Source organism: Manduca sexta, chromosome 22 (genome assembly GCF_014839805.1).
Source record: "Manduca sexta isolate Smith_Timp_Sample1 chromosome 22, JHU_Msex_v1.0, whole genome shotgun sequence".
NCBI lineage: Eukaryota > Metazoa > Arthropoda > Insecta > Lepidoptera > Sphingidae > Manduca > Manduca sexta.
The window spans coordinates 10,013,693-10,024,922 of NC_051136.1; positions in this window are offsets into that span (position 1 = coordinate 10,013,693).

Below are 11,230 nucleotides of genomic sequence, written 5' to 3' on the forward strand. Positions count from 1 at the left end.
CATTCCTTCATACTATTACTATTTTTTATAATAATATTTCTTATCATAATTATTTGTTTCTTGTTCTTACTTTTTTATCTTTCTAATAATCTCACGTTTGGATGTTTGTTCGAAGTAAACGCACAAACAACTGAATAGATTTCGATTAAGTTTGACATAGCGCTTGATCTTGTCTTGGATTAACACATAGGCAAATTTTTATCCCGGTAATTAGATATCATGGGACATAATGAGATTTTTAAACTAATTTTAAAATAGATAGCGCTATTGTATAGTTGAGACTATAAATCTTTTCGGTACATTAGTGACTTTAGAAACAGGAAAGCCTTTACGGGCGAAGCCGAGAGTAACTCCTACTATTATTACAAATGCGAGAATAACACTGTTTGTAACGGTTCCGTTAAACTACGGAACATATTTAGATTAAATTTGACTTATAGTTTAAGACCCTGGAAAACGGATCCTTTCATCCCGGAAAAATATATAGCGGAATTTTTATTCCGGAAAAGTCTATCACGCCGACTGCGAGCCGCGAGCAAAAGGTAGTAACAAATATTTGTCTACTTCTTTCTTAAAAGACTGTCTCCATCGCGTAGTTGTACTGCAGCGGTACGGCAGCGCTCTGTGCTCCTGGGTTCGAATCTCAGGTCGGGAAAAGCGAAATTTGGGTTTTTCTGCATATCAGCCCGGAGTCGACAATTTTTGCCCGATATGGCGATAGCCTCGCCGCCTATCACGTCATGGGACGGAACACATTTGGCGAAAAGCGGGTGCCCTGGCTGTGCCTCTGCATAACTCTTCGGGAATAAATGCGTGACTTATGTCTGTTTATTTTTTCTTTATGAAAATAGATTTCGGGATTGCTTTCTCTACATTCATAAAGTTGATTAAAGTTTGCAATAGCATTAAAATAGGAATTCTTATCTATTCCAAAACCTAAAATAGATCAAATATTTTTGATTAAAGTTTGATTACATTCTACAACTCCGGATATCTTTAATATCCATATCTAGCGAACTGTTGCAACACGAATATTGTTACAAATCACATCCAACTAGGATTAATTATACTCAGAAGCTCGTGGAGATGTAATTAATTCGCTTTACGTGCCAACATCCCGCAACAGAAGGGTAAGGCTATGATGGTAATGCTAACTAAGTCAATTTAAGGCCTAATGCCCAGTGAAAGGATAGCACGATGAAGTAATTTCTTGAAGCCTAGAAATAATTATTTTATTCTATTGTAAATCACTCATTTTTGAAAAATATGGTAGTATTTTGTTCAATAATGTTTAAAGCGAGTTGGTAGTACTAACATAATATAAATAATTTACATGAATTCAGGTTATCTTGGTGAAAAAAAATTAAAATTAAAGACTATATTTTATAGATAAATATTCTTAATTTATACCTTTTAATATTTCTAAATAATTTACATTCGTATTTCGCTGATCTGTTCCGTTGCTACGGAAATATTGTAACCTTTGGTAGCTTAATTGAGTTAAACCATAATTTAACAAGGTGTCGTTGTACAAAACGCCAAGTAAAAGTGCAAACACCAATACGCAATGCCTTGATTCATATTAAATGTAATTTGATTGTTACAGAAAAATAATATTATTTTAGTTTCATAATACGTAGGTTTATCAAATTTCATGATCAATAGTACGTTTATCAATTATTATTTTATAATAAATACTAAAACCGCTTTGCTATTTAATTCTGAACTGTATTGTCAGTGTGCGCAAGGACTTAAATATGTCGCTTGACTACACGACCCATTCGGCATGCACAATCTATATTCATGGATCCAAGAGGGGATAACATCTCCCTTTCTCTACTATACTTAATGTTAATCCTTGGTAATCGAATGCGAAAGTGTGTTTGTTTGTTTGTAATTCTCTAACTTATGTATAGAGTATCTCATTGTATGAGTTACTGGTGGTAGGTCTTTCATATGTGTGAGACCGCTTGAGTAGGTACCACTACAATGTCTATTTCTACCGCCACGCAGCAGTGTGTAGTCACTGTTGTGTTCCGGTTTAAAGCACATTGAAGCCAGTGTAACTACTGGACATAAAACTTAACATCTAACGTCTCAGGATGGCGAGTGCAGTGGAATACCAAACAATACTTTGTAATTCAAGTTCTTGGATGGTGTTTCTATTGTTCATGGGCCGTCGTGTCGCTTACTATCAGGCGAAGGGCAAGCTCGTCTCGTCATTCAAAGCAATAAACATTTTTTTTTCTATGATTATTGGTGTATCTCTTTGGGAAATAGTCAGTTGTTATGCGATTTTTATTCTCGAATACACATTCGACAATAAAATAGTACATATTAAAATAGATTGCATAGTCCACTCAATATAATTGTTTCGAGATATACGTGTCCATATGTCGGTGTAAGACTATTTTCGGACTGCCGAATGAGAAGTCCAGGGTTCTTGAAGTGACGATTCATTCAGGAACTTGAGTCACGAGAGGGTTACAGAGGCTTTATTACTAGAGCGCTTGCAATTAGACATTATTAATATTTATTTTCACGTGACTATGCGAATACAAAGTTCACTCATCTGACTTACATTATTAAAAGATGATAGAATGCTAAGCTGATGCAATTGTATGAAGCTGGTGGTAGGATATTTTATATCCGCCTGGATAGCAGCCAACATACACAAAATGTTAAAACCCGACATAGTGACTCACGGAAGTGCGTCGCGTTCCGGGATCAGCATATATATCCCTGTGGCGGTACAATTAGTGCATATACCGCCATCTTGTCAACATCGCCGGAACTGCAAGAGGATCGATGCAGTGACACAACTACAGTGATGTCACACAGCAATCACGATAGATGGCGACATCGATCCTGAATCACGCTTGCACAATTTACGCGACGTGCAGCATATATACCAACTCCGAATAAGAACTGTCGGACGGGCCGCGGCCGGTCAGGCGCAACATCTGCCTGACTGGGAATCTTCCCCTTCCATAGAGGAACGTAACCATCTGTTCTTCTACAGCGGTGTGAAACTTTACGCCGCTAAATCCCGTTCCAACAGGCCAGCATAGTTGTGTCGACTGGTGAGGTGTAATCATATCTCGTCAGTCGATATACTACTGGACCCCCACTCTACTTATCGTCAGGTGCAGTCGGGCCACTTTTGCATGCTTGCATAAAAAAAGCTATGAGTAGTTAAGGTATTTAATGATGGGTGACTCATAACAGCTTTACAAGAGTAAGCCATTAATTATGGTTACTTTTAATGCTGTGAGTTTTATGATAAAAGGGGAAATCTTTTAGCATTTTATTACGATAAAAGTACTCTTATTTAAGAAAGTTTTAGTCTTTGATTCTTCAAAACAAGATCGAGTGACATAAAAAAGTTATTGTTGATTACAAATTTTCTTGAATTTGTTAATGCAGGTTTACCGCTGCCCAAACACGGGAAAAATATTTACCGCACCACTTTTCAAAATCTTGCAGGATGTCTTTAAGTAAATAACTATTATGTTATTTAATATAGCTAACAATTCCTAAGTTTTGCTAGGTGTAAGGGGGAGGATTAATTAGGAATGTTTTGTTAGCAACGGTTTGAAAAGTCAAAACCAAATATGGCCATTATTAGAATTGTTTTCGAAAGGTTTAAAATATCTTTAAAATAAATATTATTCCTATCAGAATATATGTCAAAACTAATAAGTTCTCATGTTTTTAAAAAAAATATTTAAAACAGCCTAGCCCCTTCTGATGCAGGTGCGACTTGTAAAACACTTACCCCCTTATTCATAAACGTTTTTTATCTAAGGACGAAGTAAAGCTGTGATAACAAGCTTGTTTCTCAGTGCAAAACGGCACTGAGAAACAGACATAGGGCCGTTGTGATTGGCTATTATTATTGTATCTCAATATTAGCCAATCACAACGGCTCTATGTCTACGCAATGAGAAGACTGCCATGCCGTCAGCACTGAGAAACAGACTTGTTATCACAGCTTTACTCGGTCGTTAGATAAAAAACGTCTATGAATAAGGGGGTTATATTTTGCGTGTGTCCAGTGTCTGTGAATAAACTAACAGCAATTGTCATGGCAACGCAACGCTCACGCATCAACAGTCAAAAATTATAGTGTAATGTTTTTTTTTACATCTATGAATTCACACTTCAAATATAATATGATTTTTCTTAACATTGTGTAAAATCATATAAGCGTGAACTGTGAACGTGCTAGGATTATTTGATCGCCCTGTATGGGTTGTTAAACAGCGCTTCGTGAGCGTATTTGGAACTATAATTTGACAGCATTAATGTAGTAAAAATAATGAAATACTATACGTGAAATGAAAAATACGGATAAATTCAGAGAAAGTTTTTTTTATCATTGAGCACTTGTTTTACACGAGTTGACATAAGACATTTATGTTTTTAATTTTTAAATTATATTAGAACAAGAGGTTCTACAACATATCCTCCCTTAATAAATTAAAAACATAAAATAACAATATAGTAAAATACAGTTTCTTATAAAACTAATATATAACTATATATTAACTCATACCCATGCCTTTCATGCATTTTACATGCTTTATTGGACCCAATGGCTTTGTCAACAAATCTGCAGGTAGCTCATCTGTAGGCATATACATTAATTCTACAACCTTGTCATTAACTTTTCCCTAACAAAATGAAACTTTACATCAATGTGCTTAGTCCTATTGTGATGGACTGGATTCAATGCAAGTTTTTGCGCACTTTGACTATCAGAGAAAATAACAACATTTGGTGATCTACCAGTTACTTCAGTGACAAAACGTTTTATAAAACAAGCTTCTTTAGTGGCTGAAGTTAAAGCCATGTATTCGGCTTCTGCCGAAGATAAAGCAATAGTAGGCTGCTTCCGTGATTCCCAAGATATTGGACCACATGCGAACTCGAAATAAAAATCCAGTGTATGAACGTCGATCAACTGAACAATTTGCCCAATCTGCATCTGCATAAGCTTGTAGTTTAAAATCTTCCACTTTCCTATAAGTTATACCAACATCTTTAGTGGCACTCAAATAGCGAAGACACCGCTTAGCAGCACGCCAGTGACTCTGATCGTTGTTTGTATTAAATTGGCTCAAATAGCTTACTGTATAAGCTATATCTGGTCTCGTGTTAACAGCCAAAAACATGAGAGATCCAATTAGAGCTTGATATGAATCATTAGACTCACCTGTACCAGGTTCTAATTTCTTTAATGCAAGTGGTGTTGAAATACCTTTGCAATCTTGCATATCATATTTCTTCAACAACTTTTCTATATATGTTCTTTGAAATATTTTTATAGAATTTTCTTGCGAACATATATTTATTCCCGTAAAGAAATTAATTATACCTAAATCTTTTGTTGTAAAATATTTTCCAAAATCACATTTAAACTTCTCAAACGTCACATTGTCTTTATAAATAACAACAATGTCATCTACATAAACTGCCAGTATTAAACAGTTTTTATTCGAAATCTTTTTGGTTAAAACACAAGGGTTCAGAAGGAGTTTGAATAAATCCAATAGCTAACAAAGTTTGTTTTAACTTTGTATTCCAGGCTCTTGGTGCCTGTTTCAGACCATACAAAGATTTTCTTAATAAACAGACTTTATTCTCATCACCTTTACGAACAAAACCTTCAGGTTGTGTCATATATACTTCCTCTTCCAAGTCACCATTTAAAAGGCTGTGTCGACATCCATATGCCGAACTTTGTACCCTTCCTGCACTGCTAAAGCTAGTAGGGTTCGCAGTGATGAGTTGCGTATAACCGGTGAAAAGGTTTCATGGTAATCTACACCTTCTATTTGTGTGAATCCCTTGGCAACTAATCTAGCCTTGTACTTCACTACGTTACCATCAGCATCTCGTTTTAGCTTATAAACCCATTTACATGGAATGCAGGATTTATGACTTGGTTTATTTACCAAAATCCAAGTTTCCTTTTTTAATAAGGAATTATATTCTTCCTTCATTGAAGAGATCCAATTATCTTTATCGTCTCTAGATATTGCATCATGAAACGTTTTCGGATCATCATTCAGAATATCATTGACAAGAGCACTATATGAAAAATAATCTGGAGGCTTACGTTCTCGTTGAGGATATCTTGACTCAGACCCGCCATAAGGTTCATCATTAGTACCACTTGATGGCAATGAAGATGAATGATCTAAATCACCTGAGTTGTCATCGATATCATCAACAGCATCCACAAAGTCATTTTGCTCTTCCGGCGGCAAAGATGGATTTTGCATCAGATGATGAAATCTGCGATAACAAATTAATAACATTGGGATTAAAACTAAGGTTTAAATTATTTTCAGGCATCTCTTTCAGTCCTGTAAAATTATTTTCGAAAAAAGTAACATCCCTTGACTTAATTAAACTTCGTGGCGTTTCCACGTTACGGAAATAATAACTTCTTGGATCATCTGAATATCCAACAAAGATGTGTTCCGTTGCTTTCATGTCTAACTTAGTTCTATGACATGACGGTACATGAACTAAACATCTACATCCAAAACCTTTAAATGAGACAGGTCAGGTTTGCTCCCATACCACATTTCGAATGGTGTTTTACCTTCAATTGCGCGATGAGGAGACCGGTTTTTAAATAAACACTAGTTTCTACTGCATCCTGCCAATATGCCTTAGAAAGCGAACCATGTGACAGCAAAGCGCGAGCCTTTTCTATAATACTGCGATTACAACGTTCACTAACACCATTTTGTTGAGGGCTATATGGAACCGTTGTTTGGTGTTGGACTCCTTGAGAATCTAAGTAGGCCGCCATCTCTTTATTGACATACTCAGTACCATTATCCGATCTCAGTATTTTAATTTTCGCACCAGTCTGTCTCTCAACAAGTGATTGAAATGTAAGAAACTCTGACATGACTTCTGTCTTAGAATTCATACAATAAACAAATATAAAACGCGTATAATCGTCTACAAAAATAATAAAATATTTATTGCCTTTGAATGAAGTAGTTGACATCGGTCCACAAACATCTGTATGAATTAATTCCAGTGCTGATGTAGCTCTCTTATACTTCAGCCTCTTGAAGGGCTTCCTAGCTTGCTTACCTTCAATACAAGGTATACATGATTCTTTGTCAACTTCTACGTACTTCACGCCGACAGCAAGACCCTTTCTGAGTAGGTCCATACCAATACGGCAGAGATGTCCAAGACGCTTATGCCAAAGCTGAAACTTTGAAAGCTCTGAATTAACAATGTACGCTATATTTTGTGGTAAACGAACAGAACAATCTAAATGAACCAGTCCACCACTATAAGAACCATGAAAAGCAGCATTTTTTAAATAAGATACATCATCAGTTTTATAAAAATTACAACCATTTTTATCAAAAATTACTAAAAAAACCTTTTTCAACAGCCTGCTTTACTGATAGCAAATTGCAGTTTAGGCGTGGAACATGTACGACGTCAGCTATTCTGCAGACTCCACTATTCGTATCAATAGATACATCACCAACGCCTATAGCTGCCAACTTCTCTCCATTTGCCACAGTAATTGTACCTCCATCTATAGGACGATAGTTGATAAACCAATCTGCACGGGGAGTCATATGAACTGTTGCACCTGAATCCACAATCCATCTGTTAAAGTCTTTACTTTCTGGTGCAGATAAAGACATTTCAGTGATAACTTGCTTCGAATTCGTTACCCGTTCTTCCTCATTATTCACAACAAGACCCGTTTCACATTTTGCTTCCTTTTTATTATAAACAAAACTTGGTTTATCCTTTTAAGAGGACAGTTGGGAGACTTATGCCCTGGTTTTCTGCATTTATAGCATATTATACCCTTCTTATGCAATGAGCGCAGTGCTGGTACATCACGTTCAGTTTCTCTACTCATTTCGCTCAATAGTTTAGTTTTCACCATTTCGCTAGTGACTTCTATATTACTGTGCCCTAGAGCCATTATCAGGGGCTCATATCGTGATGTAAGACCACCTAGAATGATTGCAGCAAGCGAACTATCTTCAATTTTCTTACCAATATCGGCTAGGTACTGCGCGGTCGTTGTTATAGCTATTATATAGGATTCTAAATCTGCAAAATCTGATAAAGTATACCTATATAACTTCCGCTCTAGTGCTAACTTTCGGCCTAAGCTTTTATCTTCAAACGCTGTTTGCAAAGCATCCCACGCCATTTTCGCCGTTGTAGCTGTTCTGACATGCGTGATAGCACCACCGTCAACCGTTAGGCATATTTTTGAAAGAGCCTTTTGGTCATTACGGAAACGTACCTCAGGAGGCGTTTTGTCATCGTCAGCATAGCCACTTACAGTACTCCACAACTCTTCATGCATCAACAACATTCTCATTTTAAATTTCCAAATTGCATATCCTTCACGATTTCTTAACATAGTAATTCCATTCAATATTCCTACAGGTTCTGCCATCATTATCTTCTTCTAAATAAGATAACTTCGTGCTGATAACGATTTGTAGTAAAAATAATGAAATACTATACGTGAAATGAAAAATACGTATAAATTCAGAGAAAGTTTTTTTTATCATTGAGCACTTGTTTTACACGAGTTGACATAAGACATTTATGTTTTTAATTTTTAAATTATATTAGAACAAGAGGTTCTACAACAATTAACATTGGGCGCGTGTATACTACGAATATCTCGTAAATCCAGTAGCAGTAAACTAAAATGTATGGGAATCGACGGAACCAATTTGCTTTTGCCTCCAAAGGAAAAAAAGGGAGTTATGATGTTAAACTGCGTGTGTCTGTGTATCCGTTTGTGGCGTCGTAGCTCTCAAATGAATGGACCGATTTTGATGCAGTTTTTTTGTTTGAAAGATGATGTGATCGAGATGGTTCTGAGCTATAATTTTGGAAGATCTATTCAGGTGTTTGAAGATCATCAGCTCTCTTCCTACTTGCACTGGTCCAATTGATTTGAAATTTGGTATAGTATTATTTGATATTATAGTATTGTCGAATTGATATTTGACACAATTGTTTAATATTCGTGGTAGGGATTCAAATAAAACAATTCTTTGGAATTTATCGCAGGCTTTATATTATAATATTCTCTCGACGTTCTGAGGACTCTGCAGCTTTTATGGTCACGGGGGGGTTGACACCCCCCTCCACCTCTATTCTAGTGGGTAGGTATCTACATTTCATGTATTTTCTTAATACGCTACTGTGGGATATAATGCCGAGACAAAAACACCGTCTTCATAAAAATCACAGTTTTTAATTTAATGATAATTGACTACAACTACGTCTTTATAAAATAACGTCTTACTCCCCTGACTACGCACACGCCATCTTATTTTGCTACCCCTTTCTCCTTCTTTCCCATACATCCTTCTCACTCGCACAAATCATGTTCCGCTTCCCACATTACTCTAGCCTTCATTATACATATAAACATTTATAAAACTGAAAAAATATATATAATTTTATAAAACGTGTCAAATAATGCCCCCCTCCCGCCTGCTTACGCAAGGTACAATCTTTTCCAATATTGTATTGTTCCATTATCGTGTTGCCGAATGTCCCAAAGTCTTTGAAGTTATTTGTATCTGAAAATATGTATCCTACATATTCAATATAGTATTACGAATCCGTTTTTAATAAACCATGTATGTCGCCTGAGGTAATGAGAAATATATTACTCCATTTATCATTAAATTTTAAGTACTGCTACGTTTTCAATCAGCCTGTCATTTCAACGAAAATTGAATACAAAATATATTTCATTTGGCTGTCATTATGAGAATTTCAGACTGAAAGACGGAAACAAATATTTAATATTTTACGTTATTTACATTTAATTTACAGCGAATTATACAAACGTTCAATAAAAACAAACCATTTAGGTCAAAAATATTATATATACCTAATATTGGAAAACTAAGAAAACAATTAAACATGTTTTTCTGTTCAGAAGTTATTTATTTACAATTTAATACTTATTCACTTTAGAAAAAATTTAATATTTACTAAAAATATTTTATTTAATTTTTATAATTTAACTTAAAGTTCAAAGTTAAGGGAAGTAATCTGTGAAAATGCTAATTGTATTACAATCAAAACTTTTTCGTTTTAGGAGCGGTTTTGCAATATCAACAACGATCTTCCGGTAAAATATTAGTTGCTCCTTAACTTTTAGCACTTTTACACGAAAGCGTTAAAGCTTGATATCACTATCACTAATCACTTTTATTAATATTCCGTTGAATTATATACATCTATTTAGATATAGGTACCAGTGGCGAATGGTAAAATTTTTCCCAAAAACCTGATACAATATATAGGTTATATGCATGAACGCCGTCTGCAAATCGTTCTAGCGATAATTATATTGTACAATAAGGGAACTCGACAGGAATCAGTTATATAGACCCTTCGCCACGGATAGGTACAAGCAGTTGATGAGCTTTTTAAGCACTTAATCATCTGATATTTGGAAAGCTTCACGAACTACGTGCCTTTTACAAAATTACATAGTTAATCACAGCTATACAATTTTTCGCACAAAAACATTTGATTGATGAATTATCACAGACTTTTATATCATTGTTTGGAGCAGGTATTTTTATTCTTTTATGAAATATTTTCTTTAGTGATAAACATATTTGCGCCAACGTTCGGTTTCCTTTATAAATGACTTTCATGTTTTACTTCTTAAACTTTTACCACATCTTCCAAACTAAATTATCAACTTCATAGTATTAGCAATCGAACCTTAACGCTATAAAAATAACTACATAGTACTTTTGAACTATATATAGGTAATGTAGTAAGCTGCTTTGCTTGGTGGTAGGATATATTTTATATCCCCACTCGAATATCGACCACCGTAAACAAGATGTTAAAACCCGCCATAGTGTGATTCGTTCGGGGATCAGCCTGTGTATATTCGGTTCCAACAGGCATAATTGTGTCGACTGCTGAGTTGTTATCATTTCTCGTCAGTGGACATTCTATTGGACCCCACTCACTTATTATAAGATGCAGCGGGGTCACTTTACTGAGCTCGTATAAAAAATATGATAATTGGTTGGCTATACAAAGCCGCGTCAGGTCCCGGCCGTAATAAGACGCTGTGATCTAAGGAAATAAGTCATAAATTAGAACAACGCGAAAACATGGAATCGAAATTGTAGCTTCAGTACTTGTCAATAGGTTG